Source organism: Bidens hawaiensis, unplaced genomic scaffold (assembly GCF_021521415.1).
Source record: "Bidens hawaiensis isolate Kalapana, Puna unplaced genomic scaffold, B.hawaiensis_p1.1 tig00018131_1, whole genome shotgun sequence".
NCBI classification, from domain to species: domain Eukaryota; kingdom Viridiplantae; phylum Streptophyta; class Magnoliopsida; order Asterales; family Asteraceae; genus Bidens; species Bidens hawaiensis.
The window spans coordinates 360,475-383,341 of NW_027492739.1; the positions used below are offsets into that span (position 1 = coordinate 360,475).

The 22,867-nt window shown below is 34.5% G+C and overlaps 1 pseudogene; it reads left to right on the forward strand.

Annotated features, from left to right (window-relative positions):
• Window positions 1-18,613: 18,613 nt before the first annotated feature.
• LOC143555436 (noroxomaritidine synthase 3 pseudogene) lies at window positions 18,614-19,150 on the forward strand (annotated as a pseudogene).
• The last annotated feature ends 3,717 nt before the right edge of the window (window positions 19,151-22,867 follow it).

The window sequence follows — 22,867 nt, forward strand, 5'->3', positions numbered from 1 at the left end:
AACATAAACAACAACAAAACTTGAATAAGGGTTTGTGCAGGCAAAATCATTACAAATTTGTGCAGGCAAAATTGATGATTAGGGGGTTCACTGAAACCTATCATTGAACTTGAATTGAAAGGATTTACAATTGAACAAACAGAAACCTAGAAACTTGGGGAAGTAAAAATAAAAAGAATTGCCAGAGGATGAGAGAGATTGATGATGCCCAAGGGAACAGCCAAACGAAGAAGAGGATAAGTATGTCTATAGGTTGGGACGTTGAGTAGGCAAACAACTTTAGGTTTTTTAGGAAGAGGAGACGCGAGAACTGAAGCTGAGAACAATTGAAATTGAAGGGAGCAACTGAAGATTGTAACGGTTACGTGGGCATAACTTGAGGTCGCCTTTGAATGCACGTTTGTAACCGACATGCCTTGAATGCTCCGGAGATCGGAGATTGGTCGGAGAGTTGGTCTGAGTTTTAATTGTTGGTCACTTCTTCATATAAGTAAATATAAAACATGAAAAATATTAAACTTATTAACCTGTTACAGCATGGAGAATAATAATCACAGCAGAGTATGAGATAGTTGACATGTTTGTCTTCTTGGTCGAGTTTCCCTTTAGGATGTATACATAAGGATGGTGTTAGGGTTCTTGTAGGGCTGTAAACGAGCCGAGTCAAGCCGAGCCAGAGTGTGCTCGAGCTCGAGCTCGAACTTAATCGAGCTGGCTCGAGCTCGGCTCGTTTTCTTTATCGAGCTGAAAATCGAGCTCGAGCTCGGCTCGTTTAAAGCTCAAGCCGAGCTCGAGCTCGTCGAGCCGGTCTTCTTTAATTTTTTTGAATTTTTTTATTTTTGAATTTTTAATTTCTTATTTTACAAATTTGGATATATAAAAGATTAAAAAAATATAATTTTAACATACATATTATAAAAAATTAATAATTAGAACTTTATATGTTTTATTTTCGTTATTCTTTTATAAGGTTTTAGGTATCGAGTGACATAATATACGCATAAGTATGATATTACTATATATAGATATTAATTTAGGGTTTAATCTAAACGAGCCAACGAGCCGAGCTCACGAGTCGAGCCAAAACCGAGCCATGAGCCGAGCTGACCCTGGCTCGAGCTCGGCTCGTTCAGAAATCAAGCCGAGTCGAGCCGAGCTCATTTAGAATCGAGCTTTTTCGAGCCGAGCTTTTTCGAGCGAGCCACGAGCTTTTTGAACACCCCTAGGTTCTTGAGAGGAACCCGGTTTTATGAGAGAGGAGGCACACAAAATTGTTATGTGTGTGTGATTAGGTTATGATGTTAATTTATTCTCTCTATATATACACCCAAGGGGAAACCCTTTATTAGTTAATTATAGGTAATATGGCACATCAACAATTACCAAACTAATATATAAGGTATATTTAACATTTTGATCTATTATAATATAAATGAGTATAATGGTCATATTTAAATATATATTATTATATGTTATTCTTACATTCTCCCACTGGCCGAGTAATCATTTATTATGAGTATTAGATAAGCATGATCAGGAGTTAACACTCATTTTAGCTTTAAACTTAAACTGGAGCAGAGAAATACAGTCATTGAATTGAACATCAGCTCAAGACTCTCATTAATCATACTTCAGCCCTTATTTAAAACCTAAGTAGTTATGATCAAAATTTTCAAGTAAGCCCTTTAGAACGTTTGATTTGTATAATAATTCGTTTATATGTCATTATGCATGCAGAACATATTAAGAGACATACAAATCAAAACTGATGAGGAAATTTAATAGTTAATCATTCATAGTATGATATGCAGTACGTTGTGCATAGTCATCAATAACCCGTCATTATTATAAGCGCTTTCATAATATTTATGGGTGAGACTTTTATTTATCGGATCCTTAAGCATATCATGAATGCATTCGATACGAAAATTTAGATTCCTCAATTCGTTCATAAACGAATAATTAATTTCATATCAAAATTTAATGTAGCACCTCTCAAACTGTTACTGTTTGAGAAAACATGGTAGCTGACTTTATCACAATAAGTCTTCAATATATAATTTATATGGAGTTTAATAAAAACTTATGAGTCCACTAATAAATGTTCAACAACATTTATTGACAACAACGTTGTAATTAATCAACATATTATGTCGTTATGACTTAGGTTGTTGCTATCGGTTCATTATGACTCCTCCATGAGATAGATTTGTCTACTGACATAAGAATATATCCAGAAAATTACATTTTCTTATCTTTGAATATGACAAAGTTTAAAGTAATCTACCGGTTTGAATTATCACTTCTTCTTTTAAATTAAGTCTTTCGTTTCTTTTAAAGATATCTTAGTACTCTTTTAGATGCTTCACATTAATCTAGACATATCTAGTGTGTTGCAATTTTGAGTAATATCTAAACGGGTATAGACTTGAACTTATATAAGGCTTCTACTTAATGAAGCATAAGGAAATAATCTATGTGTTCCCGTTATCCTCTAAAGTAGAGCAATACTGTTTATTACATGTGTAAGGAATATCTCTGAGATCTATAATATCAAAGTATGTGTGAAAATGCTTTGACTCATGTAACATATACTTGTTAGAAGAATGTCATCTATATAAGGACAAGTATGTTTTTAGTTGCTCCCACTCATCTTGAGATAGGTACATTAATCCACTTGTTTTGATGAAAATAATTGTATAAATATCTCATCATGTTTGATGTTTGCATTAACCCATATATGGATTTTATTGAGTTATAAACTAAATGTTCTTTGACCTTCAGTTTATAACTTTTAGGCTGTTTTATGAACATATAAATATGTAAGTCGATTGTTAGGAAAAGTTGTTTTAATGTTCATCTAATGTAGCTCTTAACTATTGTAAGCTACTAGAACAATAATGATCCTTAAAGAAATCTTTTATAATATAGGTAAGAAAATTCTTTGATAATTGGTTTATCCTTAAATATAACCTTTAATAATCAATCGTGCTTCTTACTGTCTTAACGTTTCGTACTGGAATTTAGTTTAGTTATGAACACTCTTAGGTGATTCAACCTCAAAAAGTTAGCCTGATTTATGGAGTCAATTATGATTGATGCTAATGGTTTATAAGGGGTAGGATCATTAAACTTTCCAACATCCATTTCAACTTTAGTTAGGGAGGTTACATAATCATCAGTGTTAGTAGGTTTTAAAACCTAGATGGCCTCTTGAGTTGATTATTGGGTAATTTTAAAAGTCTCGGTTTTATGGATTAGCTCTTGGTTAGGTTGCTATCATTTTCAGGATTCTAAGTGTGTAAGAGTTGGTGCAGTATGGTGTACAAGAGGTGTAATTGGAGCTAAATTTGGAGTAAAATTTTATAACTCTCTTCCCCCAGCTCTTGTACTTCTACTGCTCCCACTGACCTTAGAAACCTTTAGGAAATTTACATGCTTATGGTAAATATTTAAAGACCAATAGATTCTAATAGAGAAACAAGTTAACAATATAAATTGTAGTTTCTTTTGGTGAGGATTAGTTTATTAAGAAATCTGAATATGCCCACTTTTAAGCAACAATGAAACTTTTGTAAGAGTAGTAGTAGTAAATTCTAAAGAGATAAGTTTTGATAAAATAGTTTTGTGATGGAACAATGTCTTGTACAAGAGGTTCAATTGAGATAATATCAAGTTTTCACTCCCCCACCTCTTGCAAATCTTGTAAGTTATGATTGAGACACTTAAGGCTCCCACTAATATTCGATGTCTCTAGGAAAAACTACATGAGAAGTTTCAATGATGTACGTGATGTGGGAATTTGTCATACATACGTTAGACTTAATTTGATTTCCTTTATGTGTCATAAGAAACTTAGGGACATATTTAGAAGAAATCATATTAACTATATATGAATGGATCTCTTTAAGACCATGAATGATAGAAGACAGACTAGATACAAGTAAATAGCTTTTTAAATGATAAAATAATTATGTCTGAATATTCTGTATGAATAAGTTCCACTAATGTAAGTGAAATATAACTTCTGGTGGACCCATACATATTTCTTAAGCCAAACAACGTCTAGGGCATCTAACACATGATTTAAAATCACTAAGAATGGGATTATATGAAAAATATCCCTTATTAACCATGTTATGATTTCTCATGAAATTTGGTTTTAATGAATGAATTTTATATGTCTCATTTGTCTTTTGTTACATTTTTATTTGCATGATAACAAAGTTCTGAAAATATAAAGTATCATCTAGTTGTAGTTTATAAATGTTTTAATCCAAATATTGATAACAAATCATATGAGAGTTTAAGGTAATAGTGACTTTATGTTGGCTGTGCAAACCTTATAACTATCATAATGTAGCTTAAGTATTGATACTAAATTCTGATTAATCTCCAGAATATTTAAGGTATCATAAAGCGTAATTTAAAGACAGTTTATCATGGTTTTAATAACCTTAACATTTAAAATTGTCACTAACCCTCATGTTAGTTATTTGTTGATTTTTGGGTAAACATATAGAACTAGACTCAACCATTCATGCGTTAATGAGAATATTAGGTTAGCAGACTTAAATATCATTAATATAGAACTAGACTCAATCTATCAATTTTAGCCAGTTGTTGTTTTGAATTACGGATAATCTTGTAATTCCTATGCCTAATCTAATGGCATAATTTTGCAATGAGACTTCTCCTTAGATAACTTAAAGCTGGAAGTAATACTTGCATTTTGTCTATGAACCTTAGAATAATCATCTTTTAGGTTTTAGTGGTAGTGAGTTGAATAACATCTTATTTTCCAGTACCGGATGCTTCTTTTCTTGTACATATGTTGCTGATCAACACGCTCATTTTCCTTTGGTACTTTTGAGTATTATAGTTGATTTTTAAGGCATCAAATTGTACTATTGAAAATTTGAGTATGCAATGTACTAGAATATTGTACTTAATATCATGTGTGAGCCCTTAATTTTATGGATCATGATTGTACATTATGATATATTCAATAATACTATCTAAACTTATAGTTAGAATTCTTAAGGAGTGCATGAATCTTGGGAGTTATTTGATTAGTCTTAGGAAAAACTAAATTTATAATAACTCTAGTGATAACATTTATTTATATAAGTTCTTGATTATCATTATCGTAATAGACATTATGATTGACTCATTCCATTTGTTAGCTCTACTTTTCAATGGAATAATTGTTATTAGAAAGAGCAGTAGCATAGTCGTATCATGTCTTAATGGATAATTAAAATTGAGAAGAGCTAAATGTTATTAAAACTCTTTATGAGACAAAATGCAATTGTATTTTGAGATTAGAGTGGATGATTTGGATGAGAAAGCTATTTATAGAAGAAGATTATAGTGAGTAATGTTATGCGATATTAATATAATATATATTAAAATTTATGATCATTAGATTAATGAAGGATCATTAATGTGAGGATCATTATATTTTATTGAAGATGTGATATGTCTATTATTAACATCAAACTAATATACTATAATAAAAAGTTCTACTTAAACAAAAAATAAATCTACTTTGGGCAGAATTAAATTTTATTTAAGTATGTGTGCAAAATAATTATAACACATCACCTTTGGACAGAAGTGAGACAATTATTTTAATTATGCACATGCTAGTTTTGCTGAATAAATATGTAACACATCACCTTTGGGCAGAAGTGAGATATTTATATTATGTTAGGCAAAAACTAACAAAAGCTTTCAGTTAGACTTGAATGATATGGTAAATGTAACTCATCACCTTTGGACAGAAGTGATACATCAAAAGTCATTCAAGTTAAGCCTTTATGTTTTGTAAAATTTTATAATATTTAAGTATCTACAAAACATTTTAATGAGTTAATAGTAAAAACTTTCTCGGTAAAATTAAGGATTTCGAGAAATAATATTTTCGGGTAAATTATAGTTTTCGGATGACATGGGTTCTTGGTTAATATGTTTTCGAGTATTATGGGTTTTTGGGTAAAGTAATGAGTTTTCGGAAAATTAGCGTGTTTGCGAGAAGAAGATTGGAAAACCATTCCAAAAAAACCCGTATAAGGCGATATAATTTAAAATCCGAGAACTCTAAAATTCAAAAATTAATATTATCCTAACTAAACTGAAAACACAAAAAAAAAACCCATACAAATAATTTCGCAAACTAGTTGATCCTTAAACAGATTTCGAAAACTTAGAGGATAATAATAAGATTTGGTTCAAATCTTTTAAGAATTAACAATAATATCTATTTCCTATTTTAATGGTATTCAAATCTTTTAAGAAAATACCAAAACTTTTAATTAATTCAAGATTTGAAAAATTATATCCCTAAATTAACTTTAACAGATTTTAATCCAGATTTGAAACAAAATATGTTATAATCTTCAAAAAATTATGATGAACACGAATAACATCGTTGAAAATTTTAATTATTAAACATATACAAAAAATGGAATCGAAATCTTTAAACATGATTTTAACAGATTTCGAAAATATTAGGGTTTATTAAATATGAATTTTAGCGATTTTAAACAGTTTCATATATTTTTTTCGTAATAGAACATGAAAAAAGAAACCAAAAAAATTAGGGTTTATCAAGTTTTAGTCCATGTCTTCTGATTCAATTCCAAATTTAGGGAAAACATGAAAAACTGATTAATCAACATCACTCTGATACCACATGTTGATTAGTTCTTCATGTAAGTAATATAAAACATGATAAATATTAAACCTATGAACCTGTTACAGCATTGAGAATAATAATCGCAACAGAGTATGAGATAGTTGACATGTTTGTCATCTTGGTCGAGTTCCCCTTTAGGATGTATACTTAAGGATGGTGTTAGGGTTCTTGAGAGGAACCCGGTTTTATGAGAGATGAGGCACATAAAATGGTTATGTGTGTGTGATTAGGCTACGATGTTAATTTATTCTCTTTATATATACACCTAAGGGGAAACCCTTTATTAGTTAATTATAGGTAATATGGCCATCAACAATTACCAAACTAATATATAATAAGGTATATTTAATATTTTGATCTATTATAATATAAATAATTATAATGGCCATATATAAATATATATTGTTATATATTATTCTTACATTAATAAGCAATTAATTAATATAGCGGTGTCTCGCCGGAAATAAACAATTACCATTTTATCCTTCTTATATGTTTTATAGATAATATAGATATAGATGTAGATATAGATAAATCATCTTACATTAATACAAAATGTCGTAAACTATAAATAAAAACTATATATATATATATGTATATATATATGGGGAAAGTGAATATGGGGGGTTGTTAGACATCTAAGCTTAGATATGAAACCCCCAAACCTACATAGTTTTGGTTCAAATCAATTAAAAATTGATTTCTTTCCATCAATTTCTTAGTCTGCTTCCTTACTATCAATCACATACTAGACTTGGAAGCAATCCTCTTCATCCATTATACATCCCAATTGAACAAAAAAATAACTAATTCTTTCGTTATCAAATTGATGCATGGCCCAACTCCTCCAGATTGATGCATCCAAAGAATGTTATTATATTCTTGTTTTCTTTTCATCAATTTCTAACCTAAAATTTTTATTGACGTTTCTCAGTTTAAAGTTAACCTAAAAAAATAATACTTTTATCTTTGAATATAAATAGTTGCTTCAAACTTCATCATTAACAATTAATTGCTTATGGGAATAAATAAAAGAATGGTTCGATTCTCATTGTTACTGGAATAATGTTTGTGCATAAAATAAGAAAAAAATAGATATAAGAATCGAGATTATGGGATGATCTACAACCTCATTATTGGATTGCAATAGATCGAAATTCTCAAGGACGGTTTATTTATGATTTATGAATAAAAATGGCAGCAAGGTGTGCATATGTGACAAATTGGAGAAGGAATTGATAGGAAGAAACCAAGATAAATCAATTTTAATCGATTTGAATAAAAACTACGTAGTTTTGGGGGGTTTCACATCTAATCTTAGATGCCTAACAGCCCCATATTCACATTCCCCTATAAACGATATATATATTTTCATTTATTTAATATATCTTTAAATAATATCTTTATCTTTATCTAATAAAAATTATATTATTTTATTTGTTTCTTCATTATTTCTCTTTTTATTATAACAATCATATATTATCTTTATCTTTGTACTTTCTTTGCTTTATTTTCTTTTTCTTTATTTTCGAGGTATTGATTATACCTTGACTAGGGTCTAAGCATTTATTATTTTATTAATATTTTATTCGGGCATTATGCCTACCTTGTTTGGCTTATTAATTTCTAGACTCTCGGGCAGCACTTCGACGCTTGCACGTATATCGAGAATCTTGATCAACACCTCCTTGGCACGCAAATCGAGGCACGCCGGTCTTCAAGTCCCGTCGGCACGCACTTCTCGTCGGGTAGTCTCGGGTTGGCACGTTCTTTGAGGAATCATCGGGTATTTGGCACAGATTTCGATATGCAACAATGGCTCGTCGTGATTTTATTTTGTCGACGGACACAACCATGTATCTTCAATCTGTCGTTGGTAACTTGACTCGATTATACAAAACCCGTGCTTACTACCGCCACTGCTCACCGTCGCAGCTACTGCTAACTAACCATTACTATCGTAGAAGAGCGCCACTACTCTTTACTGTTGTGTTAAAATGTATCATTGATCAATTCTTGGTTCATTTCACTAGCACTCATGTTTCTTTCTTTTGGTTTATTATGAAAACAAACTGATAGGATATGTATTTGTGGGTAGTCTGAATTTGAAATCGTTTTCAAGAGATGGTGGCGGAAAGTGTAATTATATGATCTGCATTTTCTTCATTTTAAGATGTAGATGTATATATATATTAATAAGATGGGATGACACGTGCTAAACATAGGGGTTAACAATGAATTCGTGGCATGCATTCTAAACTTTTGTACTACGTGGCCTTTAATACAAATTTATTGACCAAGTTTGACATTAAAACTTATCACTTCTCTTAAAAACATTTATTCACTATAACGATTTTTATTTTTTGGTTTTGATATAGTTATACATATATTGTATATATACACACACACTACAATTCTTATCATGTACAATTACTCCTTTCAAATTATATTTGTTTGAAAGTAATTTATATCATCAATTGATAATATGTCATCTAGCAATTGATAATATATACACACACACTACAATTCTTATCACAACCTTTGAAGGACTTATAGTTGCAACCGCCTCGGCCCCTCTTCCTATCATCAACTTTCACAGACCTTACCTCACTTGAATCACCCTTTTCCCCCTCATCATCTTTCCTACCATTACCACCTGCCCCTTCAACAGTCCTTTCACGGCTTCCAGCAGACCCTCCCGGAGTAATATTCTTCACAGCAGTGGCTAAAGCTTGAACAATAGCTGCTTGAATTGCGGGATCCAGTTGAACTCCCTCATTGTTTTCCGGGTTTCTTCCAGCTGCGCTTCCTTCAGCTTCGGTGTTGGAAGCTGTCTCAACCGAAGGTTGCTGGACACGACGAGGCCTGCCGCGTCGTCCAGTGTGACCTCCAGCTCCAACAATGTCTCCAGCTCCAGCCATCGTATTCTAAAAGGGAAAACACAAACATCATCACTCAAGGAACTATTTAGTACAATGATAGTAAGGCTAACAGGTAATAACAGTGGCCAGCTGTGATTAGCTGATCACGTTACTTTCCGTGTCCTATACACTTCCCTTTATGAGTCTATTTGTGCTGGTTCTACTAAAGCAGTTAGTCACATCAAACAATCAATTATTCCTATCCCTGCCGTTCACATATCTTTTCTTTCTCATTAACATATATCATTTAATCATACACTTTACCTTTACTGATCTTGCTTGAGCGACACATGGCATTCTTGAACTGGCATCTTCTTTCTTTTCTTACTTAAACCCCATTCTCTGTTCGAGTCTAAGCATGTAGGATGCTTAAATCTCTCGAACTTTGCTCTGATACCAACTTGTAAGGCCCCGAACCCGGTAGCCCTACTTTCGTGTTGGATTTACTCATAAACGCAGTTCTAAATATCAGAGTTAATTAAAACATTCGCGGAATATAAAAGCTTTCATAAAACATTTCATAACAAAACACATCTTGTCTTAAAACATCATTTTGTCTCCTCAAGCGAGCTGCCTCATCCTACTCACCTACGTGCATACTAAAAGTCAGCTATGCTGAGTGAGTTCTAGTTAATCACATAATCATACAATACCTTCTTACATTTCATACTTAACCTCTTAACTTTCTTTCATACACACATAAGTGCATATACTTTCATTCTTACCTTCATACTTTCTTTACATACATAATCATACGTTTTAAAAAGCCTTTCGCCCTATAACCTCACAGATATTATAAGGGTCTGGTCCCTAACATCACAGATATTATAAGGGTCTGGTCCCTAATATCACAGATATTATAAGGGTCTGGTCCCTAACATCACAGGTATTATAAGGCTCTGGTCCCTAACATCACAGATATTATAAGGGTCTGGTCCCTTTGTTTCGTGTAACCGTACCATACCTGTTCATACATACTTTCCTTGACAATACGTGCAATCTCCGAAGAGCGTTCACGTACCATCATCATAACATACATACATTAAGCATACATCATATATTCATACATACATCATATCTCTCATCATACTTATCAATCATATCTTAACTACCACCTGACGGTTCATGCAATATCCGAAGATCGTTCACGCACCGTCAAGCAATCATCATACATAAATCATACAAGGCATACACTTATCACTTAAAATAAGTGTATTAACTATCACATCGAGTATGCACACAGCCCCGAAAACATAACAAGGAAGTGGGGCTAGGAACTCACCTGAACACGGTTACGTTCACCGTTAATCGTAATCCCTTTCTTCAGTTGTGCACGACTGACTGTATAACAAGTATACATATCAATTAACTATCACTACTCATTTTGTATTTCTATCTTTATATGACCCACAACGAACGGGGGTCCGGGGGCAGCGCCCCTGGCAGCGGGGTCTATGGGCGGCAACCCCTAGCAGGGTCCAAGGGGCAGAGCCCCTGGTTGGGGTCGAGCTGCCAGGTCAGCTTGGAAAAATTTTATTTACATTAACTGTCTTAACACATTTTTCATTTGGTTTTTAATTTATTTTCTAATCGAACTTGACTTTAGGCGAAGTTAAACCTTAGGCGAACTTAGCTTTAGGCGAAGTTAAACCTTAGGCGAAGTTAGCTTTAGGCGAAGTTGTCATCAGGCGATCTTAGCTTTAGGCGAAGTTAACCTTAGGCGAACTTAGCTTTAGGCGAAGTTGTTATCAGGCGAACTTAGCTTTAGGCGAAGTTAACCTTAGGCGAACTTAGCATTAGGCGAAGTTTTCATTAGGCGAACTTAGCTTTGCAGGCGAAGTTCATCAGGCGAAGTTCATCAGGCGAACTTAGCTTGCAGGCGAAGTTGTCCAGCTGCGGTACTGCTCGTTCTTAATCCCTTAATCATCTTCGTTTCTTAACCAAATAACTCGGTTTAGGTATCCACGGAATCGTCTGACCAGCGCCTACAAACCCCAACCATCAAATCGACCTAACATCGATGTTTAAAGGGTTACGGGTTCTTTTATCAATCGATTAACCCATCAAATCATAACCATTTTCAGTAAGTTTAGCCTTGTTGGATTCATTTTTACCATACAAACACAGATCTATCATTTCTATACTAATCCAAACCTAAACGAACAAGTTCTCGATATAAACGTACCGTAAATGAGTCGAACTACGAACACGAGCTGGTCTTGTTGCTTTGGTTAGTCGCGACATCTAGCACCAACAAGCTCGGGTCCTCGCCTTTGGATCTTGGTTCGGGTCGTGTGTGTTTTGGAGTGTGTTAGAGAATAAGATGGAAATGAATGATGGTTTAGGGTTTAGGGGATGTTTATATCCCTTAAAGCCCATGGACCTAAGGCCCATTCTCATTTAACCCATCTCAATTAATCTAAGTCCATGATCCGTTCTTTACTCGATATTAATTAATTAATAACGCGAAATCACAAAACGTAACTTTATTTATTCAACTTTATAAATTTTAGGATGTTACACCTTCAACTTTTAAAAGTTAATATTTTTGTCACCAAATTTTAGCGGATGTTACACCTTAATTTTTGGACTTAAAACGTTTAATGCAAAAGGGGGGCTTGATTGGCTGGTGGCTGGGTTTAAGTGGACAACAATATCGGCAATCGCGGTTAATATGTCGAGCCGTTTCTTATGCTTTAGTAATTTTAAATAATCTGGGAGTTTGTTTTTTCACTTGGTTATGATCCTGTGTAGATTTCTTTTTCAGGGACGAAAAAGGTTCAAGTGTGGGGATATTTGATGTGTTGCAAAACACATAGCGTTTTATCCCGTTTTTGTGTTGTTTTATGCGTAAACCGTTAACGAATATAACGTTTTCTAGCATGAAATTAAATTTTTGTGTATATGATAGATCCCATGTTGAAGAGAGAGAAAAAACGAGTTTAATAAAGAAAGAATCAGCTCAAACGGGATTCAGATGAAGCCGGTATGCGCATTTGAAGATAAACGAGTCAGAAAACGAAGAAACGAGCACCCAGGACCTGGCCGCGCTACGCGACTAGGTCAGGCATCCATGGCCATGCTACGTGAAGTCTCACATGTCCCGAAGGCTGCCAAGAATGTTCAGGAATATTTTGTCTTATAGTGGGCCTAGTGGGCTTGTTTTAACTTATTTTGTATTAGGAAGGAGGTGTTTAAACATATATATATATATATATATATATATATATATATATATATATATATATATATATAAACCCCCTAAACCCTATGAACGATTTTTATTTGAAGTTTCCAGCCACCACACCTGCTCTAGAGGAGAAACCAAGGAGGACAAGCTTACGGTTCTATCTTTTATCCTTCGGTTGTCGGTTTTGACTATTTTAACGTTTGTGAGTTCGTTTTTGGTTTTTAGACATTCAAACCTTTTGTAATCAGATTCTAATGAACATGTTTATCATTTATATCTATTTTATCTACTGTTCATTATGATTATGATTGGCTAAACTTGTTAGTTCTACCTAGGTTAGATGATTATTGTTAGGTTTTAGTGAGTAATATGGATTGTTGATCATCATGACTTGATTTGTTAATGAATAGTTTGGTTTAACATTGAATTAGGTTGTGTTTAGTGGCTATGAATTTGTTAATTACACTCATATACCTCTTGCTTTGATTGATTGAATTATTTTTGATTGATTATTGCTTGTTTGACTCTTTACTTTGTGTTTAGAGATTGTTTGCGGGTGTACAACCGTAGGGTTTAAGTGGGTGTGTTAATTGATTGAATTCAGCGGTTAGGCACCTTCGTAGAGACCTAGAAGTGATAGGAAGTAAAGTCGTCTCATAGCTTTTACTTGTTAGGATTAGGATTGCGCGAGAGCGGGTTCGGTTCTTGTCGGGTTTGGGTTTGTGAGCGATTAGTTGGTCTAGTTTAAGTTAAACCAAATGGTTCCTCTATCCTTGGTTGCGTAGTATTCGTTTCCATTAGGTTCGTGTATCGGTGAGACCGAGAAGTGAGTTGACATTAGAACACATTAGCAATTCGTTTCCCGGTTTGTTCTTAAAATCAACAAAGTGTAAGTTAGGGTTTGTCAGTGAGATCGAGAGGTGATCTAGCTTTTTTGAGTGAACCTTAGTTGTGTCATCCTTAGATACCGGTGTTGTGAGATTATTCAATCCATTAGCTAATTATACCTTCAATATGATTCTTACCTAGGTAGACGTTTTCTCTGATTGCAGTTAAGTCTCTAAGTTTTATCATAGTTTCACAAAGTCTTTTTAAGTTTAGTTAATTAATTTAGTTAAAGTAAGTTAGGTCAAGTAATTAATTATAAAAGATCATTTAAATATTCTTAGGTGAGTCTTGGTTAGGGTTAAGTATTAAAAACGTTTTTACGTGTCCTTGTGTTCGATACTCGGACTTCCTTAGTTCTATACTATTAGTGATCGGTACACTTGCCGGTTTTGTGTTGTTTCTTAGGATTCTTGTTTAATAAATTTAAAACTTAGTTGTGAGTTGCTTAGAAAGAGCATCATTAGACACACATCAATACTGCTAATTCTGCCTTCAAGACAACTGCAATCCCTCAAGCACCATCAAGTTCAAGATAATCAATGGTTGAGATTGACTTCTCGCACTTCTCGCTATAATATCACTTCTCGCATGATCCATCCCCTATATATATATATATATGGTTAGTATCATTTAAGAACTCTAAAGAAGTTAAGTACTATTAGGAACTCTATACAACCAAACATTTTTTTTAACATTATATAAGAGTAGTTTTATCATATTTCATATAAAAAATTTTGATTACATAAATTAATCACAAGTTTACATATGTGTAAAATTTATGTACTAAGAAATTTACATAAGTGTAAAACAAAACATAGATATGTAACATCCCGAAATTTCAAGATAATACTAATTATATTACTTAATAATAGAGGGAAAGTTTACTCGGGTTATCAGGAAATAAATAAAAGAATAGGAGTTGGTATGGGTCGGGCTAGTGTCGGGTAATGGATGTGGGTTATGGACTTGGATTAATAGAGATGGGTTAAATGAGAATGGGCCTTAGGTCCATGGGATTTCAGGGATATAAATATCCCCTAAACCCAAAATATCTTTCATTTTTCACCAAACTCCCTAACACACACACCACACACTAACTTCGCCGGAACCGGGCCGAGCCAAGGGAAGAATCGGGCAGGTCCAAGAGAAAAAGATTAGTGTGCTAGCAGGTTAACGAGATCCAACAAGCTCAAAGGTATGATTCTTGATCTTTGAAGTTTAAAGATCCAAGCTTTTTAGTGTTTAAGTGACCGGAAATGGTCGGGAAGCGTAGTGGGTGATATTGAACCATAGCAAGGGTGTTAAAATCGCTCGAAATGCTGGAAAGAAACCGAACAGCGGCTGTCTGGGCAACTTCGCCTTCATCTGGGCAACTTCGCCTTCAACGCGACGAACTTCGCCTGCAAGCTAAGTTCGCCTGATGAACTTCGCCTGCAAGCTAAGTTCGCCTGATGGCAACTTCGCTGTAAAGTTAAGTTCGCCTGATGATAACTTCGCCTGAAGCCAAGTTCGCCTAAGGTTTAACTTTGCCTGAAGCTAAGTTCGCCTGAGGTTTAACTTCGCCTAAAGCTAAGTTCGCCTAGCTGGTAACTTCGCCTAAAGCTAAGTTCGCCTAAGGTTAACTTCGCCTAAAGTCAAGTTCGATTAGAAAATAAATTAAAAACCTAATGAAAAATGTGTTAAGACAGTTAATGTAAATAAAATTTTTCCAAGCTGACCTGGCAGCTCGACCCCAGCCAGGGGCTCTGCCCATTGGACCCTGCTAGGGGCTGCCGCCCCTAGACCCCGCTGCCAGGGGCGCTGCCCCCGGACCCCCGTTCGTTGTGGGTAGTAGTTAAGACTGGAAAGATGATATGAGTAGTGATAGTTGTTTGATACGTGTACTTGTTATACAGTCAGCCGTGCACAGCTGAAGAAAGGGATTACGATTAACGGTGAACGTAACCGTGTTCAGGTGAGTTTCTAGCCCCATTCCTTGTTATGTTTTCGGGGCTGTGTGCATACTCGATGTGTTGTTAATACATTTATCCTAAGTGATAAGTGTATGTCATATGTGATATGTGTGATAGATATGAATGATTGTTTGTCGGTACGCGAACGATCTTCGGATATTGCGCGTACTGTCAGGTTAAAAATAAAGGTACGAATATTATATATCGAAGATGTATGAATATTTCAAATGAATACTTGTCGGGGCGTGAACGATCTTAGGATATTGCACGTATCGACAAGGGGTATGGTTGTTAAATGAATGAGGTAAAGAATGCCTAGAGTGTTCTTATGTTATAATGTAAGTATGTGTATATAGGTACACGAATGGCATGTGAGTTCTACGTTCGACATAGTAAGTTAGGATGGCAAATCCCTCTAGCTTCTGTCGGACATAGACTCGGCTGGTAATGGCGTAGTTAAGGACTGCGAGCCTTATACGTGAAGTAGATGATATATGTAAACGTAGATAAGGACTGCGAACCTTATACGTAATGTAGATAGGCGTCAGCATAGGAAAGGACTGTGAACCTTATACGTGCTGTATTTGTAGCATAGGGGAGGACTGCGAACCTCGTACGTGCTATGAATTAGGTTGCAACATAGGGAAGGACTGCGAACCTTGTACGTGTTGTGGATGTATTCCAGCATAGGAAAGGACTGTGAACCTTATACGTGCTGTATTTGTAGCATAGGGAAGGACTGCGAACCTCGTACGTGCTATAAATTAGGTTGCAACATAGGGAAGGACTGCGAACCTTGTACGTGTTGTGGATGTATTTCAGCATAGGAAAGGACTGTGAACCTTATACGTGCTGATTTTGTAGCATAGGGGAGGACTGCGAACCTCGTACGTGCTATGAATTAGGTTGTAGCATCGGGGAGGACTGCGAACCTCATACGTGCTATGAATTAGGTTGCAACATAGGGAAGGACTGCGAACCTTGTACGTGTTGTGGATGTACTATGGTATAGGGAAGGACCGCGATCCTTGTACGTACCATAAATGGTGAACATAGGTAAGGACTGCGAACTTGTACGTGTTCACGACCTTGAGTACAGGTATAGACGGTGGACTATGAACGTACTCTCGGTTTCCTGAGGTTAGTGATTGTAGATATGTATGTATGTATGGTAGCAAGTATGTATGTAGAACAGAAGGGTAACTAGTGAAGTATGGATATGTATCTATAGATATGTATGTATGTGTATGTATTGTATGGCGTTCGATTAACTAGAACTCACTCAGCGTAGCTGACTTTTAGTATGCACGCAGGTGAGCTGATTATAGAGTTAGCATGAGAATGACACACGGCATGGATTGAACGGCTGGCATCTGAAGAAAGAAGTAAAGATGTTTTAAATATAAAGTTTTGTGTTATGGTATCAAGGAAAAGATTTAATGTTTTGTAACAAATGATTGATGTTTTATATTCCGCGAAAAGTTTTAATAAACTCTGATTTGAAGAACTGTGTTTATGAGTAAATTCGACGCTAAAGTAGGGTCACCGGGTTCGGGGCCTTACAAGATATGTATAAAAACTAATTTTCAAAACTGAACTCGTAAGTATAGATATAAAAAATGATAAAGCTACACTCAAATAATATTAACATACAAAAGTTTTTGTAAAAAAACGTTAATTTTCAAGGGTTCCTTCAAGTTCTTAAATAATTTAGCAGTTCTGTAATGATACTCATCATATATATATATATATATATATATATATATATATATATATATATATATATATATATATATATATATATATATATATATATATATGGAAACAACTTTTCCAAAAGCACTATTTTTGAAAACAATTCTATCTTTGGATGTCAGCACGTTCTTAAAGTTTTGTCATCAATCAACAAATAACGAACACTATTGATTGTATTATCAAACACTCCTCTTTGTTTCTCTTGTGCTCATTAATCGATTTAAAACCTTTCGAAGTTGAGAGTTTTACCCAACACTGGATGATCTCCCAAATCCATTTCACCAGCTGACAATGAACATCAGATGATCCAATTACTCCGAGAACAAATCCTAGTGCACACAAGTTACAAGTTACATCTCCCATGTTAACTCCTCTCATTAGAAGGGCTGATTTCGTTGCACCGTGGTTTAGTAACAATTTCCACACAATTCAGTTTACCTTTATTGGAACAAATTCAACCATACGTTGCTATCCATGGTAGGATAATTCAGATTATCGAGCTCCCACCTTAAACTTTTTACCATAAAATTACCAACAAAAATTTCACTTGCTTTCCATCACCAAACGTACGTGCTCCGGGCCACCTTAACGTTTGACACAATTTCCAGACATTTATTCACCTCATCTAAAACGAACTAAATTAAATATACTATGTAGATGATATTGACTCACATGCAAGTCATAAATGCAATTAAAATCTAGTCAACAAAAATATGAACCCAAAAAATCAAAAGAATTAGAAATAACACCCCGAGAATTAGGAAACCTCAATAGCTTTACCAAATTTTAAGGGGATTGTTTTAGGCATGGTGAATGCTCATATGTAGCTTGTAGTTGGCCCTCGTCTATTAAATGAATATGCAAACCACTCAATGACACTTGTAGCTAGCATTGTTGTAGAAAATATTGTGGCTCACTTAAAGGACTATATAAGAAAGCATCACAATCCCATCAATTTTATGCATAAACTTTTATCCATGGCTTTCCTTGTAGACTTTGTCATTTTCTTTATATATTTTGTTCTTATTCTGATTGCAATGGTCATATACACACATAAAAAAAGAGAGTTGTTCTCCCCACAAATTGGCCAATTCTTGGTATGATGCCGGGGGTTCTTGTAAACACTCATCGAATCAATGATTACATCACAGAACTTCTGATACAAAGTCATGGTACATTCATGTTGAAAGGACCTTGGTTAGGCAACATGGACTTAATACTTACCACTAATCCTTTTGACGTCCATCATATTCTAAGCAAACACTTTAGAAACTATCCAAAAGGTGACAAATTTCGTAAAATCTTTGAGATCCTTGGAGATGGAATACTCGGTTCTGATGGTAAGATATGGGAGATCAGTCGTAAAGTTATTTTTTCTATACTAAAGCATGAAGGATTTCAGAGCATGATGGAAACAACAGTATGAGACAAATTGGAAAACGGGCTTCTGCCTATACCTGAATCTGTTTGTGAACGTGGCACTGAGATTGATTTGCAGGATATATTTCAAAGATTTACTTTTGATAACGTATGCAAAAAACTCTTTGAAAATGACCCAGAAAGCTTATCTCTTGATTTTCCATACAACCCGTGTGTGAAAGCCTTCGAAGATGCTGACGAAGCTCTTTTGCTTAGACATATTACGCCACCATGGCTTTGGAAATTGCAACAAACTCTTAGAGTGGGGAAGGAGAAGAAATTGAGCGATGCATGGGGAGTTCTTGATGAATTCATATACAAATAGTTGGCTAAAACACAAAAGGAGTATAATAACATGAATCATGACACGAAAAAGTTCATATTTTTAATAGAGATCATGAGAGAGCTTGAAGATCGTACTGACAACTCTATGGATCCTACAAAATTTTTAAGAGACACCATATTAAATTTGATGAATGCTGGAAAAGATACTATCGGCGTCGCTCTATCTTGGTTCTTTTATCTACTTGCGAAAACCCAACTGTCCAAGACAAGATTCTTGAAGAGATTCACACACATTTGGAGGTTAATGCACGCCAAAGATGGAATATGAAAGAGTTGGAGAAAATGGTTTTCCTTCATGCAGCTTTATGTGAATCATTAAGGTTATATCCTCCGGTCCCCTTCAACAACAAATCTCCGTTAGTACCAGAAATCCTCCCAAGTGGCATAAAAGTTGATCAAAATACCAACATTATCCTATGTTTCTATAGTATGGGAAGGATGAAATCAATATGGGGGGATGATTGCATGGACTTTAAGCCTGAAAGATGGATTTCTAACAAAGGAGGAATCAAACACGAGCCGTCTTACAAGTGGCCGACATTTAACATTGGACCAAGAGCTTGTTTAGGTAAGAGCATGGCTTTGTGTGAGCTAAAGATAGTGGCGACCATGATAATTTACCATTATCACACTCAACGGGTGGAAGGTCACCATATGCTCCCAGCGGATTCTACGGCACTTATGATGAAACATGGTCTCAAGGTCCGACTGAACAAAAGAAGATGAATAAACTAAATTAAGTTAAATATCAACTTAGAAAAACGTTGATGTGAACTAGTTGCTACTAGAACTATATATTTTATAAACTCGATCAATGTATACTAGGTTTGAATAATTATATTTTGTACTACTTGCTATCGTTAACTTTATTTATATCATCAATGTACACTAGCTTTGGCCGGATTGCCTGACCGTGGATCCTGTTATATATCAAATAACAGAGACACAAGATTGAAGATAAAAGAAGAAACAATAATCAAAGGTTAAACCGATACTGATTTCAAATAACTTGGTGCCTAACACGATATTGTTTAAGCAATATGAATATATATATATACATTTTTGGTAGTTGATTGCAGTTGATTAACAATCCATAAGAAATAATTAGTAGGTGTCAACTACAATGATTACAATTGTTTAATAGAGATGATGATGATGATGATGATGGCGATGACAACGCCGATGATGACAACGGCGACACTAACGATGGCGGCTAAGACTATCATGATGGTTATGATGCTGATGTTGATGGTGGTGGTGGGTGGTGGTAATGATGATGATAACGGGTGGAAATTTAGGAGTAGTAACAATTATTAGTATACGTTACTAATAAACTTATTATTAACGAGTACACAGAGTAGACATGAATACGATATCGATTATTCAAAATGTATAGCAAAGAACTTGACATTGGTGAAACAGAAAAATTGGGTTGTCCCAGATTGGTAGAATGATAAACTTTGAAAATTGGTTCGTCCCACATTGGTAGAATGATAAACTTTGAGTTGCTTATAAATGGGAGAACTTATGATGCGTGATGGGTGTAGTAGAAAAAGTTTTTAGTTTTTCAAAGGTCTTTCCACACAATGTTGAGTTTTAAATTAATAAAAATAATTATTATCTTAACTAAACCACACACAAATAGGAAAGTGTACCTATCATATATGTAGTAAGTATATGTAAGAACCAAGTATCGAACCACAAACACACTTATAGAGTTCTACTACTAAATCGTTGTATTTATTTAACCAGATGCAAGGATCATTTTTGTTTTGGTTTTTAGTAAATAAGGTCTAGGTGAAATAAATTAAAAGACAATATTTTTGGGTTTTTATAAATTAAGATGGAAAGAAAATCAAAGATAAAAGGGTATTATCTTGGTTAAAACTCCTCTTAACTAAGTTTAATAGTTTATTAGTAAACTTGTGATCTTAAGCTTGCTATGGCGATTAAATGTGAGAATAACATAGTTATTCATGTTATTCCATGATAATTAAAGAAAGAGATAACTCTTGACCCCTTTTACTAAAACATCATTTTATGTAAGCAAGTAATTTCTAATAAAGATAAGTTAACTCACTTTAAAGATGAAATACTCCTTTCAATAACTAAGTGAATTGTCCTTGATATTTTAGTAAAATAACCCTTGTATTATGCATAAAATACCAATTATGATTAGTTGAGTCTTAAAGGATTAACGTTGAATTATCAAATCCTAACCAACACAACTGTAACATCCTACTTTTGGTTATATTAATAAAATAAATTTCGTTTATTTTATAGTGTGTCGTTTACTGGTTTAAATAAATAAACTAATAGAATGTGGGCTTGGACCTTAAAAGATGGAATAAGAAATGGAATGGGCCTTAGGTCCATGGGCTTAAGGGAGTATAAACACCCTTAAACCCTAAACCTTTCCATTTTTATCCATTCTCTACACCATAGCCTACACATTGGAAAACACACACAAACCCGAACCAAGATCCGAAGGTGAAAACCCGAGCTTGCTTGTGCTGGAACGTCGTGACGGACCAAAACAACATCAAAAACCAGCTCGTGTTCGTATACCGACTCATTTAAGGTACGTTTATAACTTGAACTTGTTCGTTTAGGTTCGGATTTCGTCTAGAAATCATAGATCTAGGTGTATATGGTAGAAACGAATCCAAAGCAACAAACCTCACTGAAATTGGTTAAGAATTGATGGGTTAATCGATTGATAAAAGAACCCGCATGTATATATGCTCAAATCGCACCATTTAAACGCCTAAGTTTGGCCGATTGGACACCTAGGGTTTTTAGGCGAGATAACTACGAATCCATTGATACCAATTTCATGTTGTTTCGTTGAGAATCGAAGGTTTAATCGTAGATCTGATGAAGTTGACTGTTCTTGTTCTTATCAATTTTGACTTTGACCCTAGAGTCAAAGATTTGGATAAGAACTGTTGATAGTTCGTTATGGTGGATCAATGCGATATGAGTAGTAATAGTTAATTGATACATGTAAATATTATACACTTAGCCGTGCACAGCTCAAGAAGGGAATAACTATTAGCGGTGAACGTAACCGCATTCAGGTGAGTTTCTAGCCCCATTCCTTGTTATGTTTTCGGGGTTGTGTGCATACTCTATGGGAATTGTTAATACACTTATCCTAAGTGATAAGCGTATGCCATATGTGTTTATGTGAAATTTGTAGATGATTGATTGTCGGCACGTGAACGATCTTCGGATATTGCACGTACTGTTAGGTTGTAATTGCAGATATGAATGTTATGTATAATGTATGAATGATACGTATGTATGTATGGTATGAATAAATAATGGCTAGGTATGAAGACAGGGACTGAGCCCTAATAATACTCAAGGCAGAAAGGGACTGAGCCCTAATAATACTCAAGGCAAAAAGGGACTGAGCCCTAATAATAGTCAAGACAGAAAAAGGGACCGGACCCTAATAATATTCGAGGTAGAATAGAATAAAGTAAAGTAGAATTTAGAATATAGTATGGAAGTAAGTAGGTATATTATGAGTGAAGTACGAGAATATAAAGTATGTATGAAAGTACATAATCATGAACGTATTGTGTGTTGTACGATTAACTAAAACTCACTCAGCGTAGCTGACTTTTAGTATGCGTGCAGGCAAATAGGTTGAGGCAGCTAGCTTGAGCGAGGGCACATGGCATGGAAT